Source organism: Anas platyrhynchos, chromosome 4 (genome assembly GCF_047663525.1).
Source record: "Anas platyrhynchos isolate ZD024472 breed Pekin duck chromosome 4, IASCAAS_PekinDuck_T2T, whole genome shotgun sequence".
Lineage (NCBI taxonomy): Eukaryota > Metazoa > Chordata > Aves > Anseriformes > Anatidae > Anas > Anas platyrhynchos.
In genome coordinates this window covers 14392113-14412852 of record NC_092590.1, presented here as the reverse complement: position 1 = coordinate 14412852, position 20740 = coordinate 14392113, and the positions used below count along the sequence as shown (strand labels likewise).

At 40.3% G+C, this 20740-nt stretch overlaps 1 protein-coding gene across 10 annotated transcripts in view; it reads left to right on the top strand.

The window, feature by feature from the left end:
- Nucleotides 1-20740, top strand: part of CCSER1 (coiled-coil serine rich protein 1) — a 682619-nt gene that overhangs the window by 45804 nt on the left and 616075 nt on the right. For 4 of the 10 annotated variants that reach the window (XM_027455715.3, XM_027455718.3, XM_072037039.1 and 1 more), the window contains exon 1: nucleotides 3621-3876. The exons of 2 other annotated variants lie outside the window; for them this stretch is intronic. The gene's annotated coding sequence lies outside the window, so the exon portion shown is untranslated. Of the gene's footprint in view, nucleotides 1-3619; nucleotides 3877-4373; nucleotides 4498-6108; nucleotides 6221-20740 lie in introns of those variants that run through there. 4 more of the 10 variants (XM_027455716.3, XM_027455719.3, XM_038178380.2 and 1 more) reach the window with 4 other exon arrangements.

The following is a 20740-nucleotide window of genomic DNA, read 5'->3' as shown; positions in this document are numbered from 1 at the left end:
ATCACCGACTGTCCTGTCTGCTGAATAAGGCAGAGCAGCACTTCTCTGCACTGAAGGCTTGTATCCAGAGATCTTAAGGTCTTAAAGAAGGTTACACAGGGATGCATACTGAACCCTGATGGACGTGGCTGTCGAAACTGATTTGATCTCACGTGCCTCAGCTCCCTCCATGCCTACCCTGAGATGAATCCACAACTGAGGTGGAGAAAAAGTGAAAAAAGTGTGGTAAAAAACACAGCCCTCTTTTTTATTAAGTAGGCGGCAGCATCAAGCATGGGGGATCATGTGAAATGATTAGTCAGGAAACAAGGAATGAACTCAAACTGAGAGGGAATAGAAATAGCTGATAGACAATGCAAGGGGATCAGACATGTCTGCTGTAGTAATTTTCAGGACATTTATACCCCAGCAAGAAGAATGCATTCTTCCTGATGAATCCACATCTCTGCAAACCTGGAATTTTCTGATAAGACTTGATTGTGTTAGCAAAGCCTGATGATTATTTTGGTGTAATACCTGTCATACAGAGAAGTTTTCTGCAAAAGCCACTGGGGCCACGCTAGCAGGAAATGGGTGGGAGACTAGAATCAGGTTACTTATGCTTAGGAAGGTCCTGGGTGTGGTGGCCATAAATTTTCCTCCTCCTGTAGCTCCCATAGCTATCTGCTGAGGTCTCCGTTAGCAAAGCCACTTCAAAACAGGTATTGCTTGATGCTTAAAATAATTACAATGTTTTGTTCCCCCCCTCCTCCCCCTAGAATGAAATGTAATTTTTGAAAAGCTGCCATTATTCTGTACAATCTCTAGCTGCTGGCTGTTCTTCTGCCTGTGTCACTGGGCTGATCAAAGCCTTTCTGACTTCACTAGAAGCATCAGTTGTGAGTGTGTCTGGAAGTGCCACTTAATCACAGGGGCTAACCTTTCAGGGCAACAGCAGGCAGGAGAGCTTAGAGAAACATGCCAGAGAGTCAGAGTTAACCATTAGGAGGCTGTGAGAGTCTTCTACTGAACACAGGCAGGAGGAAGAAGGGTGAGAGATGGAGTTCAGAAACCATGCAAGGCTCTTGGGAGAACCCTGGTTCAGCAAATCACAGATTCCTCTGTCTTTAACTTCAAGGTTGCCTAAACTTAATAAAGTGGCTAAGCAGACATATAATTTTAATTATGGCAAAAAATCCTAGTCTTCATTAAGACAACTCACACACATAGAGCTGTATACATGCTTAAATGCTTGGATGATACCGGCACTCAGTAGAACTATTTTGCCACCATGTCTTCTTGGTTGAAATTCCCACATTGCAAATATAGGCACTTTGAATAATGAATATCTACTCTTGAGGTGGTGTCCCATGAGATTTTTGAACATTTTAAAATGTGGATGACAAGTTACTAAAAATGTCTATCTAGCATCATTATGGTACTGTTGTGGTCAGCATACTCTAGCTGTTTCTCTGTGACTATAGAACATTTTATCTGTTACTATCTGGCCAAGAACCATAGATTTATAAAGATTGGAAAAGACCTCAAAGATCATCTGTTCCAACCATCCCCCTACCACTACTGTCACCCACTAAACCATATCCCCAAGCACCACGTCCAACCTTTCCTTGAACATCCCCAGGGATGGTGACTCCACCACCTCCCTGGGAAACCCATTCCAATTCCTGACTGCTCTTTCTGAGAAGAAATGTCTCTTAATTTCCAACCTGAACCTCCCTTTGCACAACTTGAGGCCATTCCCTCTGGTCCTATCACTAGTTACCTGTGAGAAGAGGCCATCCCCCAGCGTCCCACACCTTCCTTTCAGGTAGCTGCAGAGAGCAATGAGGTCTCCCCTGAACCTCCTCTTCTCCAGACCAAACACCCCCAGCTCCCTCAGCTGCTCCTCACAGGCCTTGTGCTCCAGGCCCTTCACCAGCTTTGTAGCCCTGCTCTGGACACGCTCCAGGGCCTCGATGTCCTTCTTGTGGTGAGGGGCCCAAAGCCGAACACAGTGTTTGAGGTGCAGCCTCACCAGAGCAGAGCACAGGGGGACGATCACCTCCCTTCCCCATGCTGGCTGCACCATTCCTAACACAAGCCAGGATGCTGGTGGCCTTTGTGGCCACCTGGGCACACTGCTGGCTCGTGTTCAGATGAGCATTGACCAGCACTCCCAGGTCCCTTTGCCTGTGCACAGCTTTCTAGCCACTCTGCCCCAAGCCCAAGTAGAAACAGAAACAAACACCTTTCAGTTTGGTCATTACATTTCATACATCATAGTGGTGAACTTGTTTGACTGATTGACTATTATATCTAAAGATAATCGTGTCAGACGGCCTTGTTTGAAAATTTAGATTTTGTAAAGACATATTTAAAACCCTCCAGATTCCTGTCAGTTTCATACGAAATCTACACAGACGTAACTCCCTCTATTTTCACAGAAGTATTTTCAGGATTTCAGCCGAAATTGGCCTCATTGTTGCTGTTAAGTTGTAGCTGCCTGCATTTTACGGAAATGTGTTTTAGTCAGAATTCTTCAAAACTCTCATTGACTTAATTTTGATCTACACTTCAGTGTATAAGTCTAGTACTTAACATTTCTTTGAGTTCTTCAGTTTCAGAAGCAGCAATGATGTTTACAAAATGAAGTTATTTTGCTAGTTGGGTTCAAAGCCAATGTGATACTCTGTGGCAGAGTTATGCATGTTAGCTTTTGTAAGATGAGGTGAGGTGGTGCCTATCTGTAGCCTGCCATCCACGTGAATTGTCACTCATTTTACTCCAGCGAGGTTGCTTTGATAAGGGATGTGGGAATGGTGCTGTATAAATTGGCAAGAAAGAACATAATACGAAAACTTTATCCCTTAAATATTAGTTGCATAGAGCGTGGCTATTCCTCTGTTTTACCCTTCCTTTCTGGGTTGGGAAGGGAACTTCATTCCTTACAGCAAATGCCCTGTAACTGGCTGCTGTCCTGACCAATATTCCAGGTGGATTATTTCCGTTTTCACACCGATGTGGATGAGACCTTGCCTTTGGTACCGTAACTGCTTTTTAAGTGCCCTTTACACGGTCCTTTATTTTATTTTATTTTATTTTATTTTATTTTATTTTATTTTATTTTATTTTATTTTATTTTATTTTATTTTATTTTATTTTATTTTATTTTTTACGTATGGCAACGTGCCTGGACTGTGACGGGCTCACAAGAAAAAAAAAATAATAATTACGAAGCGCGTTATCAGAAAAAAAGGAGATGAGGAAGTGAAATCAGCCGGTTCCCTTAGCGTGCGGGGGAGGCAAAAAAATAAATGAATAGGTAAATAAATAAACAAACAAACGCGAAATCCTTGAGCAGATGGTGAGTGTAAACACACCGGGGCAGCGCTGAATTCCTGCCCGGCAGACCCGGACTTTCACCCCCCCCCTCCCCAACCCCAACCCCAACCCCAACCCCCCCCAGCGCTGCTCCAACCCCTGCCGGCCGGGGAGGCTGCCACGCAGGGACACCCACCCGCGTGTGCAGCCGTGCCCCCCGCAGCCCCCCACGCGATCGCAGCCGGCCCCCCCCGGCCCCGACACACACACACACACACACACACACACACACACACACACACACACACGCGGAAGCGCCGCCCCGGCCCGCCCCCCCCCTCCGCCCGCTGCCTCCCTCTCTCTGTCCCCGCACGCCGCCCACCCGCACGCACACCCCACAGCCGCAGCATGACCGACTGACACTGACGGACAGACGGACAGACGGATTGACACCGGCTTGGGGCGAGCGGCCCCGGCCGCATCGTTCTCCCGGCGAGCCAGCAGCAAGGCGGGCGGGGAGGTGGCGGCGGTGGCCGCCGCAGGGGTCCCCAGCCCCCGCCGGTGGAGCCCGGCCAGGTAACGCGTCCCCTCCCTTCAGCGCGACCCCCGGGCGGGTGGCGGGGGGCGCCAGGTGCTGAGGGGATGCCGAGGGTGGCGCCCCGCGGCGGCCCGGCCTCGCTTCGCCTCCTCTCAGCGCTGGCGGGGCGGCGGCTCCCGGCCGCCCTGCGCCCTTGGCTGGGCGCTGCCGGTGCCGCAGCTCGGTGCTGGGGGGCGAGGAGCCGGCGGGGAGGTGGCGGGGGGCAGCCCGCAGGTGGCCCCGGGGCTGCCGTGTGGCGGCTGCAGCTTCCCCGCTTCCCCCCCCCCCCCCCCCGCAGAGCCGGGCTGCGCCTGCAGAGGGGTGTGAGCCCCGCAGGTCGGTGGGGAGACGCGGTGCTTTTTGTCTAGAGCCTCGCCTTGGGGCTCCTCTCCTCATTCTTCTTCTCCTTGCCCTGTCTATCGAGGAATCTGCCCGAGACCCGTGGGGGTGAGAGGCAGGAGCCTTCTCAGCAGCGTGAGCAGCGCCGTGGGGGTGCTGCGGGGCCTTTGCGCGGGGCTGGGTTTGGGGGAAAGGAGCTGGAGGATGCTGACAGCTCTCCAGAAACACGGCAGGCTCGAGAGGTGGAGCAGATGGCGGTGGTGCCGCTTATTATGGGAAAGGTTTGTGAAAATCCCACCTCTCCTCTCGATAATTTGTGCGTTTTCTCCTGGCTGGAAGAGGTGATCTTTCACTTTCCTGCAAGGGAAAGAAAGTTGCAGTGAGTTCCGATATTTTGCTAGGGAACGCGGCAGTCCTGCTTTTCCGCAGAGAGCTGAACCCCTCAGAGCTTTGTGTCTGTCTTGCCTTTGAAACTGACAGCAGTAAGTTTCTCAGCTTAGAGAAACGTGGTCCGCTTTGTTTTCCTACCGCACACCTTTATAGGGGAACGTAACCAGAAGGGAGACTCAAAATCCCTTCTTATTCTCTTCTATGCCAGATGCGCTTTTTCCATCTAGTATATATTGCACTTGAAGTGTTAAACTCTCAGGGGGCAGGGAGGTGGGGATGTGAGGCAAGGTCTACTAGTTACTTCAAACAATTCTCTGTGCTCACACTTAAGAAGGAGAGAAAGGAACATGTTGTAAAAGCAGCTGAGGAATATATAAAAGTGAAATATTAATGAACTGGAAAAGCTTAGATAGTAAGACATTGCGCCTAATCATTTAGGGGGGTTCTCGTCCTCCTTACAATTCCACGTTTTATGTGTCTCTGTAGTACAAATGCAATTAGTATAAAGGACGGCAAGATTTGTATTTATCTAGCTAGAAGTAATAATAATGCATAAACCTTGTTTTGCATTGGTGATTATCTCTCGGGGCTTGCTTTGCCCATGATTTCTGAGGCTGCTGTAGAACAGAGTATTATTACAGGAACAGTGAAAAAAAAAATATGTCAAGAATGTTTTCTTAGAAATGGAAATGTGGAAGGCTGACTCAGTCCTAGAATAACTCAGAGGAAGGATTAGCCTTCGAAAGTCCTCTCAGAGACATGATAATGACTTTTCACTCTGAAGTTATTGTTCTCTAGGATCGCAAGCAGAAAGCAACACCCCAAAAATAGGCAGCACCGTCTCAGGAGAAGGTAATATTGTGGCTGTCCAGGCTATGCTGGAAGTGTGTCATGCAAACAAGGGATATGTCCTGCAGGTTGGAGTTCCTTTACCTGCTGGAGTCTGGAGTGTGGCAGTCCCTTTGGTCTTTCAGTCTGGAGTCCTAACACGCATTTCCAACTTCTGGGTTGTTTCATACATCTGTGAGTGAATATACTTACTGAGGAAGAGTACAGGCAAATTAAGATCCCTTGCTCTGGTAAAGACTGCCTCAATCTCAGTAGTTCAGCCACTGGGAAATGGAAAGAGATTGTGCAGCTGTCCATTTACACTGTTTTCCTTTTAGTTCTAATTTGTTTGCTTTCTATAAAGATTAGTGTCTGGCTTGCCAGGATGTTCCCATTTGTTGTTGTGGTGTGTTGTGTGTGTGTTTATTTATTTATTTTTAATTAGTTCTTAGAAAGAAGCAGATAAAGATGAAAGCTTTACCCGATCCTACTGGGAAAGGTTACAGAGAGGACCTTCGGTCTCTTCTTACTGGAGGCTGATCCACTTTCTGCTAAATTCTGAATTCTTGCGGTAGCTCTCTCAGGCAGCTCGTTGGGAGAATTTAGTTCAGTAGGCAAGTTGTCTGTCAGTCTGCAGCGTGGAGTACCATAGCCCTGACCTTGCTCCCTGGCAGGACTTTTTGGAATATCTTGTGCAAGGCCTATCTTCCGGAGGTCTTCGTGCAGGCCTGAGTAAGGAGATGGGTGTAGAGTCATACCAGAAGGAGGACCTCAAATAGTATGCAGGTATGTACCATATCTGGGTTATGTGGAGAGAGAGCATTTGGTATTTGTCTGTTAGTCACAAAATGCTGAGAAGGTGAAGTCTTGTATCTTCAGGCCTAAGCATATGGTTGTGTGAGAGTACAGTCTGTTGTGCTGCATAAGCTGTGGTGGAGTTTCTGATTCAAGCCTAATGCCTTAAATCAGCTTTGTAGTCAGTAGCTGAACATGGAACAATTTTAAAATACATTTGGCAATGTTTCTGTTTTTTAGTTGGATTGTTTTATAAATTACAAGAAGGGTGTAAAGCTGTTGCTCCATGTGGTCAAATTCCTACTCCTCCATGAAGGTTCTTGGGCTTTGGTTCTATGGCTTTATTGGTTACATGTGGTTACAAATTATACAAATCCAAGTCTCTGAGAAAAATATTCTGTGAAAATAAACTTAATGGTAGATTTTGAAAAACCTAAAAAACCTGCCTGTTCTCAGGATGTGACATTTCCATACCGTTTTAGTTTGTGGATCTAGTGCTTTCACTGCACTTCCAGAGATGTCCTGGTTTAGGGAGGCTGTGTGTTTACCAGGTGTTATCAACCTCTGAGGCAAGGTTGGAACTGAAAACTGTACAATTGTTTTTCTGTGGTTGATTAAAACAGGTTGGATGAAATGGTATTTGCGTATCAGTGAAAGTATTCATGGAAAAGAAATGTTATACACACTTCAAGTCAAATTAATAGGCATAGTTTATTTTTAGAATAACTACCAGCTTGTTAGGGGCAGGAATTTAGAATTCTACTCTCTATCTTGCAGACATTAATACTTGTTATAAGATTCAGTGCCTTAGGTCTTCTACCTTGTGAGCAACTGTGTTGAAACTGGAGGGGCTAGTCACAGAGGGAGGGGAGGAAAAAAAAAAAACACAGGCCCTGCTTGCCACCGCATATGCATATTTTCCTGAGAAATAATTTTGCAGCTTCATTGTGCTTTTGTCTCACTGTGTTTATTTGGCCATTTTCTACAACGACAGTAAATGGCTTTACGTTGACCAAGTAAGTACGCTTTTGTATTAGACCTTAACTATTGAGTGTTTTGGCTGTGTGGGATGGCATGTCAAATACAGCACTTGTAAGCGCTTAAAATGCGTAGCATGATTTGTGCCTGTACCATTGCATGTTGATTTTTATGCTTCAGGAAGGGCCTGTAACGGTGAGGTTATGGAAGATGCAGCCATATATTTTACATGCAGCTGTATGAAAAGCCTGTATAGCAGTTCACTAGTTAACTGTATGGTTATTTTTATTTACTGCTTTTTGATTTCTACTGGATAGTAGGGTGTATCACTTAGGTATTGTAAATGCACACACTTTGTGACTGAAGAGTGTAGTTTGTTCTCCATTGTGTGGCAACGAAATGTTAGTGTTTCCTACAGAGACTCTGTTTCTATCTGAAAGAGGGGTCTGCCCTGTGCAGGATACTTGTTTTATACTAAGATACAAGGATAGTATAAGAGAACAGGCAAGCAGTAAGTAGAAAATGACGTTACATTAGAAAAATCATGACATTAGAAAAATGGATTGTATGTTGTAGGCATTTTGTGATTCTACACAAAAACAATAAAAGAAAAAAGTAAATACACTACTGAGGTGTATTATAGAGATATGAATGATGATGCTGACACAGAGTATCAGCAATGTTTTCACCTGACCTTAATGACATGCCAGAAACTTGCAATATCCAAAAGTACTAAGTTACATTACTTTTTTTTTTTTCTTTATTTTTTCCCCCCTACTTATTACTATTAAATCCCCTGTGAGTTTTGAAGTGTGAATCTGTAATTATTATCTTCACAGATGAGAAATTGAGCCGGTGTTTGCGTTGAAGTCACACAATTGATTTGTGATAGAAAAACACAGTTGAACTGGAATATGTATCTCAAGTTCCACAGTATTATCTTAATGACTCATCTGTCTTAGTATAGTTTTTTTATTATTATTATGATTTGGCATAGATGTGGAAATCTTCTGCAGATATGGTTGAAGGATTTGGACATGAAATTATGCAGCATTTTCTCTGTAAAGATTCATTACTAGCAAACCGTTTTTTCAGTCTAGGAGAAAAAGCTTTTCCAGGATTTTGTTTTGTTGTAAGTATGAGAGAAAGTAGTTCAGTTGCTCCTAGAATGTAATGACACTTTTACATTATTTAAGAAAATGCCACTTAATTTTTTATAATGCTCTAGCATATCAGGAATTGGAGATCCAACGATCAGTAATGCTTCTGAGGGTCACAGCTGCCTTCTAGTGAGAAGAACCAGTTGTGACAGATTGGTAGGAAGCTTTAAAAAATACTCTTTCCCTGTAAATTTTTATAGTGCAAATCATTGCTTCAGAAAAATATATTGGTTCCAGTGCACTCCCAGCTTTCGTGTTCTCACTCTTGTTTTTTGGCCTCTTTCCTGCTGCTTCCTTATGACATGCCATCTTGATGTGATCTTTTGAAATGTTTTGATGAGAAAATATCTGTTCTCCAGTGATTTTTTTTTTTATTTTTTTTTTTTTTGTAGCACTGTGGTATTTAGGATAGAAATATACATACATATATATGCACACATGCCTACAGGTTCCTTATCTGTGTTTTGCCTGTGACATGGATTAAACCTTGAAGCAGAAGCTGTGAAATAATGACGTTTGTGCAAATGCCACCTCCTAATGATGTTGGCCTGTCCTGGTGGCCAGCACATAATCTCAGGCCCTAAGAAAGATGGAGTAACCTGAGTCAGCTGGAACGTGGTGTAAGGTGTGTGGGCTGTGCAGGTTACAATGGCAGCTTCTGCACCCTCCATCAGTAACCAAATACACCAGTATTCATTAGTGTCTCATAATTATATGTAGTGCAATGATTATACTGGTGATATATATCTGAACTCTCCTTTATTTATTATTTTTTTAATTACTGTAGTGTTTTGCATCCATTTTTCATTGTGTGCCTGGTGAGGGGTGGGAGGGGAAGAGTGAAGTTTTGCAATACATTCTTGCAGAATTTTTGTCCAGTAGTAGAACTGCTACTGATTTGAATGGGAGCCTCAGTGATTATTTAAACAGCTTGTATAATTTTAAAAAAGATTATTAAAATATGCATATGCAGGTTGGATTCTTGATGACCAACCATACAATGAGTACAAAGATAATAGAATAACAGTCCTGCGAAAAAGAAGATTGCCTTTAATTTTCTCTATTAATTGTCTTCATACTTATTACTTCAGTCTATACAAGAAAAACAATATTTATTCTGTTAACACAAAAGCCTTAAGTAAGAATTTAATATGTCTACCAAAACAATGAAAGTGCTAACAAGTTAATTTCATTTGCAGTATTCAGATACATTAATAAATTGCCTTGGTAAGCAAGTTCTTCCAATGTTATATTAATTTTTTTTTCTCTTCATATTGCTGAAGGGAGGTGACTGGCAGAAAATGATAATACAGAAAATGATATGGCTTTCTGCGTGCTTATGTAGAGCAAAGTGATGCTGTAAGTTGATGTTGATTCTTTCAGATTCACAGACCTCCTAAAATACCGTGAGAGCAGATCATGCTATTAGCTGAGTGTGAGCTATCAATTGTACTTAAAATGATAAAGTAGCCATAGGTAATAAATATTGATACATATTCTTTTTATTTATTTATTTAATATGTCTCTATATTTAAGATGAGTATTGTTTGGGACACATAGCGTTTATAGGAAACGACATTCGCAAACTGACCTAATGTATCACACATTAGTTTTGGTATGCCTATGGAAATGCAAACATTGTGGTATAATCCCTTGTTGCATTACTGTGCTATTTGAAAAAAAATAAAAATCTTATAACATGAAAGCACACCTGCTCATCTTGCAGAGACACTCTGAGAAGGAGTGCTAATTGTTCATGTACATCTTTTCTGTTTGAGATTTAGCTCTAAGGAGCCTTGAGTGGGTGAACCATGTAGGTACCTTCTATTCTATTTTGGTTTTGCTGTTTTCCAATGTAAAAGTAGATGTGATGGTAGAAGGAATGTGGTGTGCAAAGGTGGTGGATGGCAGCCTCTGCCCTCACTGTGAGTAGCAAAATAAAGTATTTCCATTTTGTGTGAATTATCTAGTGTCTTGTAGCTGTAGTTTTATGATGACTATACGGTGAGTAGAAAACTGAAGCATCTTTTTAGCATCTTTTTTTTTTTTTTTTAGTGTTTTCAACACATTTTTTGTTTTGTTTTAAATGTGTCGGCTATAAGTTCTTTAAGAAAAGTTGGCTCTGTAAGCCAGTGGTTAAACTGGTATTGATTTTAATGATGCCTTGATTATATCCTTAAATAATATTTTAGAATCTGTTAGTTCACTTTGTATGATGTGATTTTTTTTTTTTCCCGTGGACATATTTCAAAAGTTAGTGGGCATGTAACTTTTAGTCTTGTTTTTATTTATTTATTTAACATCATTGAATTGTTATCACCTCTGAAAATAAAATTATCACTTTTTTTTTTTATGATGTTATTATAACAATTATATGATGTTATTATAACAATTATAATAGCCAAAATGCTGTAAATACAATTGATGTGAGTAAGTTCAGTGTGTCTGAAAATAAACTGATCTGTACCTAGAGGCAGCTAGTGGCAGTTATGCATGGGCACAAGACCAAGTGGGAAACAGGATATTTAGAGTTTTTTTTTTTTTTTTTTTTTTTTTTTTTTTTTTTTTTTACAAAGTTCAGGTGGAGCAAAATGGGGATGTTAAAATGCTTGCCTGGATCTTAAATATTCAGAGAGGAAATACGGGAAAGTAAGAGGAAGCATACAGGATTTAGAAGAGTTGTATCAAAACATAAAAATGAGGAGAGTTATGGAAAACATGCATATGGAGTACATGGGGAAGAAATAAAAGGAACATGGATGAGTAAGTTTGTCAACTGCTAGGAGCTGACACTACAAATGGTTTCTCTTTATCTGCTGTTCTGCTTCATAGCTAGTAAAGTTGGGCATCTGTTGAGAGGGGGGAAGCGAAAGAGGCAGAGGAGAAATGTTTGGGAAATGAAAGAAAAATCAGCTGTTGTGTTTTCTCGGCTCTGTCTTTGTTCTACCCCTCCACAAAAAGGCTGTTAGAAGAAATACAGGGATTAGTCACATGAGCGGCAAGGTAATCTCAATCCTCTCTAAACCCTCATATTAACATCCTGATCTTGGTCAAATGGGTTTTGGTGGCTGACTGCCTGTGGCAAGGTCTCAGTGAATTTCACACCAGTCTTTAGTACTGGCTCATGGCTAGCAATAAGGGAGTAATGTACAGGTTGAGAGTTTTGTCTGTTAATGTAGGTTTTGTTTTAGATTAAACTTTTAACAGGCAGAAATTGGAACCAGAAGAAAGCTGTCCTAGACTGTCAGATCTGCAGCTCTGCTACGCATATGTATATTTTTTATGTAGAGATGTTAGCTAGAATTTGTTTAGTGTTTGACATGAGCTAAGAGCATTCATGCAGTTCCCTTATGAGGCATAACTAAGGCCTAGTAACTTGATTATCCATCTGAAACGTCTTTGCCAACAGACGCATATCATTTATATCTGTAGTAGTTTCAAATTAGGAATGCTAACAAATGATGAAGGCTAGGGCATTAATGAGACATCAATGAGGTTTTTAACTAACATATCCTGTGTGCTGTTTAGAAGGATACCTAATATTCCCCAGACAACACAGGGATCAATTTTCTGGGGTAAATACTGCGTGCAAGCATATACTTATATGTAAGCATTTATGGAAGTTAGAAGGTAAGTTACGTTGCTTTCAGTTGAAAGCTAGGCCCTGTTTGAGATGTAGAGTAGTGAGTGTTGTGCAATAGTTCAGGAAAAAAAAAGATTTTCTTTCATTTACTTTATTGCAATAAAATCCAAAAGTATGTTCACAGATAAGCTTATAAAATCTACTCTCACATCACTAAATATTTAGTAATTGGGGAGGGGACAAAATAACAAAACAAAACCAAAAAAAAATACTTCTCATTCTGTTTTTAGGGAGTTTAACATCTTGTGTGCAGGTGCTTCTGAAATCTGTATATTAGCACTGTTCACGTTACAGCTTTCTTTAAAAATGTCCTCAGGGTGATATTTGTTTTTCACTGAAGAAGGTAAGCAAGAAGTTAGTATTGGGAAATGCTGTGAGAATTATAGAGTTCCTGTTTTTTCGTGCTTTCATGTTTATTGGATTGGGATCATACAGTGTAGCTATTTTATTGTGATTCTGTATGCTTTGAAAATAGTCAAGGAAAAAAAGAAGTTGTATGTTCAGGTTAATGGTTCTCTCTTCCTTACAGTTTGCCATTGGTTGGGACAATACCTTTAACTTCCAAAATGCTGAAGCTGAACACCCAGGAAATCATAAAACACTTACGCAGCACTGTATCTTTATACAGCATTTTCTAAATATAGTCTAAGTCCTTGTCGTAAAGAGTTTGTGTACTTTAAATAAAATAAGACATGACATGACACAGAGCAGTTTGAGAAGCCTGAGGGCACATGAGAGCTATTGGTAAGGGAATGGAAGAGCTGTTTTAAGTCAAGAATTTGAGGAAGGGCTTGAATGGACAGTGAAAATGTTCCCCCCAAAACAAAACAAAACAAAAAAAAAACAGCTAACCAAACAAAAACCCACAAACTTTGAACTCGTTGTCCCTGTGAGGTTTTTATTACTGGTTTGTAGAAACCACTATTTCTTTGTATTTAGATAATAAAGCAGTAAATACATGAGATTTTTTTTTTTTTTTTTTTTTTTAATCTGCATGGTATTAAATAATGAAGTAATAAATAAAAGTATCTTGTGGGTCTGGATGCTCAGCCAGTATTACTTCCTTTGATGGAGCCAAATGTACCTACTGCCAATAGCTCCTGTTGGCCTTGTATTTATTATACTGAGCGGTGTCTGCTGATGCTGAACTATAGCGCCTTGAGCACTGTTATATTGTTGGTTCTCCTCCATTCGTCTTGAAACTGGTTCTCTGTCCCAGAATTAGAAAATGAAGCTTGCAAAGCTTTGGTAAATTATGTTACTCAGAGGATAAATGAAAACACAGTAGCATGACAAAGCTTGTCCTGATTTCTTACAAAACCAATACCTGCTATCCTAGTGGCCTTGTGTATTGTCTCTGCATTAATCTGCACCAGAATTTTTGAACTTATTAGTTGCTTTCAGCAATATTTGACAAAAGGTTGGAGATCTCCAAGCTTAATTAAAGTTTTAATAAGGTTTATGGAATCTGAGGAGAGGTAGAGACTAAGTTCTTCAACTGAGAGGAAAGATGCCTGGTAAGCTCATTCTATGTTAAACAGCAAAGAGTTGAGCTAGAAGAGGATTCTTGTACGTGTCCTGGCTGCTGGGAGCTTCCTAGGCATTAAAATGAACTAACCACAATATGCAAATATATAGGAAACTAGGTCTTGTTAGATCTGGTGTTCATTATGATATGCAAGAAAAAAGCCTGAGTGATTTTCTTAATTATTTTTTTTTTTATGGTCTTCCTCCCTTCCCCTAGGTTATTTTCATATAACTTTTTCTAAAAGTGTAGGGTGGAGCACTCGTTCAGGGCATCGGACTGACGCCTGCCTTAAGAGAGTTGATTTGTTTGAGCCCGTATGCTGTATTTGTTTACACCATCAGAAGATTTGTTTTTGTTTTTAACGCTTGCTTACCTGAAGTTCTCAAGGAAGCATGTTGCAGGTGTGGAGTTTTTGTTAAACTCTGCTTTTGACTAAAAGGACAACAGATACTGTATTCCTAAATTAGTCTGTTTTCATTGACATCCAGTGAGTCTATCAGCAGAGACAAAGAAGGCCAGACTTGATTTCTGTCTGTTGTGTGGTGTCAGAAGAGGATGGAGGAAGCCCAAACAAACCTTGTTGTCAGGAAGGTACAGATTAACTGCTTTTGTTTTGAACTAATGCACCAAAATACTTGGAAGGAGAATAGAAAACATGCCAACGTACTGAACTGGCCATAGTGTAAGTAACTGAATGAAAGACCCCAGTTACAGGTACCCAGCTGAGAATGGGAAACTAAAGTAAACTGTGCGATGTTGTCAGTCAGTGTAAGGAGCCACATCAGAAGTAGAGAATCAGGAGAAACTTCAAGTAGAAATATGCATTTTTCTGTGCAATAGCAAAACACATAGCAATTAGTAGTCAAGGCAAAATCCAAATACACCAGAGTGTGTGATCCTACCAGAGTTTTCCGTGATTAGTTGCTCTCGTAGCAAATGAGCTTAAAAATAAAGCAAAAGAGTCTTTGTGCCAATAGAAGCTTAACATATGCGTGGAAGCATAAATTTCAGTACTTCACTCTTTGTGCTAAAATTTACAAAGCGTATTACATTTTTAACTGTAGCTGGTCACAATTTATGATGAAGAACAACGTATAGTATAAATACGGAAGAGGTGTTTGCCCTAGACTTTGAAAAATGATCATAAGGTATGAGTGCTTGGCACAGTTACAAAAGCAAAAACCTACTTGTGTGGTTATTTATTTTGGAAAACAGGTTGGGCAGATTGCTTGATAGTAATTATTCAAGAGCATGTTTATACATACCGTGAGCTAGGATTGCTCTGTCAGACAGGTGTATGTTGACATGTTCCAGTAAAACCACTCACTGGGCCTGTGTGCAGAAAAAGCACCTATTTATTGGAAAGCAAATTTCAGCTGAGATAAACTGGTATGCAGGGTACAACAAAGTGACTCAAGGGTGAAGCATCCTTTTGAAGCTGGAATTCTTGCTTTGGCACTGAGATAGTTTTGTATTTGTTCGTGTTAGTTGCACTTCAGTCAGTGTTAGTTGTACTCAGGTTACTCTACATGTGTATTAGACCTTTTGTAGTTTATCAATTATGAATTGTTATGAATTGTTATGTACGAATTGTTCAGGAAAGCTGTATTTCAAGGGCTGTTTTATTATCTTGAATACCACAAATCTATAATATTTAGAGATTTACCAGAGGGATTTAATGAATCTGGGACAATAGAAACAATTACAGAGGTGGTGGAAAGAATCCTTGAATGCATTAATTTTATTTCCCTGGAGTTAATCTTCCCATATCAAAGTAAATTAAGCAGAATGTGCTGCTTAGATGTTTTTTGGATTCCCGAGCCAAAAGCTATTATGAACACAATATAATTCTCTTTATTCCCTGTCCTATAATCTTTACTTGAAGTATGCTCCAAGTGAAGTAAAGTCAGTATAACTGCAGAATCATATTCTGCATCCATTCATGGTAGTAAGGGAAAGACACCGTCACTGTGGTGTGTGCAGGTGCAAAATATGTTTCATTATTTCAGAATATACTTTGCCATCACTTTTTTTTCTCTATTTACTAGGTCGGTGCCATTTGTTAATTAATGCATTAAAAATTATCAGTGTTTTTCCTGTAGTGAGTGCTAGCTAGGTCATAGACTTGTATCACTCTGCAAAGATTTTTTTTGAAGAGTGCAGTGTTTCACCATGCTCTGCTAACATGGAGTGTTTGCATGTCTCACTTTGTCTATTTAATACCCTTAGGGTTTTCCTGCTGAGTGGCATTTACTGGAGAAGGCAGATTTGATGGAAACCAGAATGATATAACTGTCTGGAGATGGAACAGAATATATTTTATATTTGTTTATTTGCCTAGGCATAGATGCAAAGAGAGATGAATTTCAGTGTAATCCTCAAACTGTTTACTATGTTGTGCTAATCTCTACAGCTACATCTGATTACAAAAGCAAAAAAAAAAAAAAAAAGCCACCAGTAGGCTTTAAAAGTTTCTGCCATCTGTCCTGGTGCTTACCCTTCGTTTGCCATAAGGATGTATTGTCAGCAGCTTGACAGGCTCCCAGTGTATTGCAACCTTCTATATGCAGTTTTACCTTCTGTCTTTTCTGCTCTGTCTGTTCTAACAGAGCAGTGTGTGGGTCATGTGTTTCACCACCAGAACAATACATAACCTCAGATCCTCTTCTTCAGTCTCTCAGCGTAGCAGCTTTGTGTTTGGGATCTTCTTTCCATACCCTATCTAAAATGACACCTTGCACAGTGAAGTTTTCACACGCAACTGGTCTTCTGGGTCTGCTGTAGAAACAGCAGCAAGTAGAAGTGTGTGCTTCCCAGCCCATCCACCCTTGGGGTGTTACTGCCCACAGGCTAGTTTTACCCTGCTTGCCTTTTTAGCTGATTGCTTCTCCAAATCCTAACCACTTAAATGACCATACCCTTTAGCTAACTTTATGGATTGTCTTCATCCTTTCTCCTCATCTGACACTTCACTGTTTCTGTGTGCTGTAGGGATCTTGCCAGATTTGAAACCACAGGAGGGGGTTGGCATGTGCTTTCGGCAAGACAATAGCTTTCTGGCAACTCCTGGCCTACTTTACAATACGTGTGAGCTCCTGTAGTTGAAAGGAATATGATCACTCGTGATTGCTGTGGAAGAACAGGCTATTGTCTTTTGAAGAGCTGGGTAAGGTGTGGAATTCACAGCAGTGTTTTTGCCATATTGAAGTACCTCATTCATCTAAATCACATTTCATCACTGTATTGAATGTAATAAACAGTATGTCATTAAAGCTAGTCATGACCTCCGTGGACTTTTGAAAAAATACTACCTTTACTGAAAGGCTGGATTAATCTCTCCCTAAATCCCTAAGTAATTTGGGCTGTTACTGTGGTTTCAGCACTTATCCCTAGAAAGCACAGACTGGTCAAGTGATGGAGATCAAGAACATAATCTACAGATGCAATATCTGAAAACCAATCCATGCATTTTTAAATATGAATTAATAATTTATTAAAGTATTTAAAATATTTTCAATATTTAAAGTATTGTTTAAAACACCGTTTCAACAACTCTTGCTTTCTTATTTATTTCTTATTTATTTCTTTATTTCTTATTTATTTCTTATTTATTTATTTCTTATTTATTTCTTATTTATTTATTAAGTTCCAGGTATGATTTTTTTTTTCCCCTTAATCTATTTTTAAATGAAGTATCCTATATTGCTCGTGAACATAACATTTTGCTAGTGCCTGAGGCAGGATTGCAGGCTGCCTGCATTTTAGGAATGGCCAGATCAAAGTTCTTAATTGGCAAAATTTCCTCAAATTCCAAGTGTGTAGACTTGTGGAAATGAGGAACTTGGAAGTCTCTGTGAGAGCTAGTTATGAACACAGTGCCCAAGATGATGCAAATCACACTAGCTGACAACATTATTCTGGGAGCTAAGGGAATCTAGCTGATTTTTTTTTTTTTTTTTTTTTGAACACTGATAATCTGCTGTCCCATGTGCCAAACATGTGAGTTCTTGTTTTCTGTGTATCAAATGATGGCAACGATTTCCTGGCAGCTGAATTTATTTTATATTCTATGACATGACTTCAGATTAACATTTGATTTCTCACAGGTAATGGTATTTTAGCCTCTGAACTCTGTTGAAAGGAAGGGGAAAAAAAAGTCCTCCCTCTGAAACATTTATGTTTTAGATCTGATCTTGCTCTCTTTCTTATGCAGTGTGTTTGTCAATTTGACCCCTTAATGGGTAGCTGCGTGAGAAGCGTTGTGGCCATGATGTTAGCATTGCTTCTTTTTTGTTTTTTTTTTTTTTTTAAATAAAGATCAGTTCTTAAACTCCAGACTCTAGGTGAATAAAAAGGTTGTTAGCGTATAAAACGAGAAATTCAATTTCAAAGAGTGATCTGAACTGTATTAACAAGGTGAACTCACTTGTACAGGATTCATTTTAGTAAGCTAAATGAAGCATCATATGAATAGGAAACAGAGATTTTAGGTCACCCTTAAACTGTTTGAAAAACAGTGACTTACTGAAGTGGTGGGTGGGCAATCCCTATTGCATACAGGCAATGAGGTTTTGTGTGCTGTTATGTAGGAGGTCTGACAATCATCTTGGTTGCTCTCTCCTTGAAATCTGAAAATAAGAGTTATTCTTTGGATGCATGTGATCACACAGAAACTTTATTTTAAAACTCTGGGTTGAATGGATTTAAAAAGTGGGTGTTTTCGGAGTACTTAGCCCAGATGTCTTCAGTATAGAACTACAATATTTTTAATACAGAAGTATTTTTCACTGCTCATATTAGTTTACTTTCTTTCTTTCTTTCTTTCTTTCTTTTTTTTTTTTTTTTTTTTTTTTTTTTTATAGCAGACAAGTAGAAAAATGGTCTAGCCTCTTCCATCTTCATGTTCTTGCGCACTAGGGCAGATTTAATAAGGAAGTTGATGGAGAGAGGTTAATTCCTTTAATTAGTTTCAATGGGATTTGAAAAATAAATATGGATACAGTTCATTTTTTCAGAGAGGACTGTTTTCTGTAAGCCTACATATTGAATTAAATGTAGCTTAGAATCTGTTTGGAGGAACTGTTTTTGATATGGTCTAAGCACAAGCGTTTGGGGAGTAAAGAGAGGACAAGAAGAGTGCTTCTTTCCATTCTTGGTAGCAAATATCCTTCCCCAGGCTACTGCAGAAGTGACTTCTATGTTGCATGCCAGCCTGTGTTCAGGAGGAGGTGTTCAGCTGCCGGGTCTGCATTCATTGCTCAAGCAACCGTTCTGCGTCTCCTCCAGGTGATCGTCCAGATGGAAGTGCCCCCACATGCCCGGGACCATCCACAGGCAGTCCTCCAGATGATCCAAATGGCTAGCCTGTGTTCATAGCTCTCGTGATAGGTATTTTGTACTAGCATAAGCAGGTTTCCTAAAAGGTTGCAGTTCTGCTGTGCTTAACTTTGCTTTTTTTTTGAGAACAATGATACTGATGAAAAAGATCAGGAGTTTTTTCTAACTCAGAAATGGAGTGGCTATGGATTTTGCTAACCAGAAATTGATGTTTCTTCCCCCTCCCCAGCCATGACTGCAACTGCTTTCCTTGCTGTTTGCTGGCCTTTTGCCTCTTACATCTGTGGCTGCATGTGGTTGCAGTCACCCTCTATCCTACATTAGCACTCCATGCCAAGAGGAGCCCTCAGAGACCATGGCTTAACTCTTCTTAGGCTTTGCTGTACAAGCCTGTTGTTAGACAAAGCTTCACACTGAATTCACGTTTTCATTATGGAAACGTGCATCTAATTGGTTCCTTCAGCTAGCTTAAATGAAAGATGGGTGGCATCTGTTTAATAAGATCCATCATCATCTGGAGATTAAAGGGGGAAATATTTATACTTTCCTGTATGTTAGTGTATTGGCTTAGTACTTCTATAGTGTTCATTGCTGACTTGGAATTTTATAAGTTTTAAATGAGTTTTACTTACTGCATAAGTAAATTTTACAAATAATAATAAGTAAATTTACAAAGGCTCTAATGTAACAGTGTTTCTCTCATTTATTTCCACTATGATTCTCTGTTAAAATAAAGCAGTCTGGATTTACAGGGCTTCAGTATATGATTTTTGTCTTACATTCTTAGAAACAGTGCCTTTCCGAAGAAATGTTTATGCCAAGAGTGGTGTTCAAACTCATGCATTTCAAAAGGAAAGCAAACTACAAAAGTTTGTAGGTAATTGAGGTATATCGTGTGTTGTCACCCACTTTACCACAGCTGGCTTCTTCAGAAGATTGTCAAGGTAGTGTTTGGCTGGGTGTATGGAGAACATATGGCATGTTTCTTAGCTAGCCATGAACTTCTGACTTTCACTGTATATAGCACAGACATAATGCTTTTTTAATATAGGTTTTGTGTGTGTGTGTCTATGGGAGTTGATTTTATACTACAATATCATAGGGTGTCATAAGGTATAATTAGGCAAGCTATAATTAAACTACTACTGAGTTGTGTGGTTTAGGATGATACATTATTTCCTTTTGGATTGAGGCCCTTTCTTTCATGTGGTTTCCCTGTCTGCGATTTCTTGTTCTTCAAAATATGATTAAAGCCTCAGCAGACATGCACAGCTAATGACGTAGTGGGAAATTAAGTATTTTAATGACTTTGAGGCGTAAAGCCTGCTGCGCCTTCCCCCCCCCTGCCTTTATTAAAAACATTATATAATTCTTAATCATGTGAAAATGTATGTGAATTAAGTATGAAAGTTGGACTTAATGATCTTCAAGTTCTTTTACAACCTAAATAATTCTGTGATTCTGTGATAAAAATGAAAGTGGTTTAATAAACACGAGCATAAAATGTCTATGGAGAAGCTGAGCCGTAGATACACAGGATATTGCAAGTAAAGGGGGTGATCCTAGGCTGTCGTAGTTGATGCAGAAAGGATTACAGGGATGCCAGGTCACAGTAGCAGGCTATAGTGGGAGCACTGATTGCTGAACAAGAGGCTAGGTAAGTGTCTGATGACTGAAGGATTTGGGTGGGGATGCCCTGTGCTGAGGACTGGCTTTGTTTCTGCCCAGTCAGCTGTAGCAGACGTGTTCCTGGAATGGTTTGTGTCAGCCACTTCAATGCCATGTTCCAGCTCCAGTTATAGCAAAAGATCATAAGGCAACGAAAGACTTTGATGGTGCCTGCCTCTGAAATGGAAACATGCCTT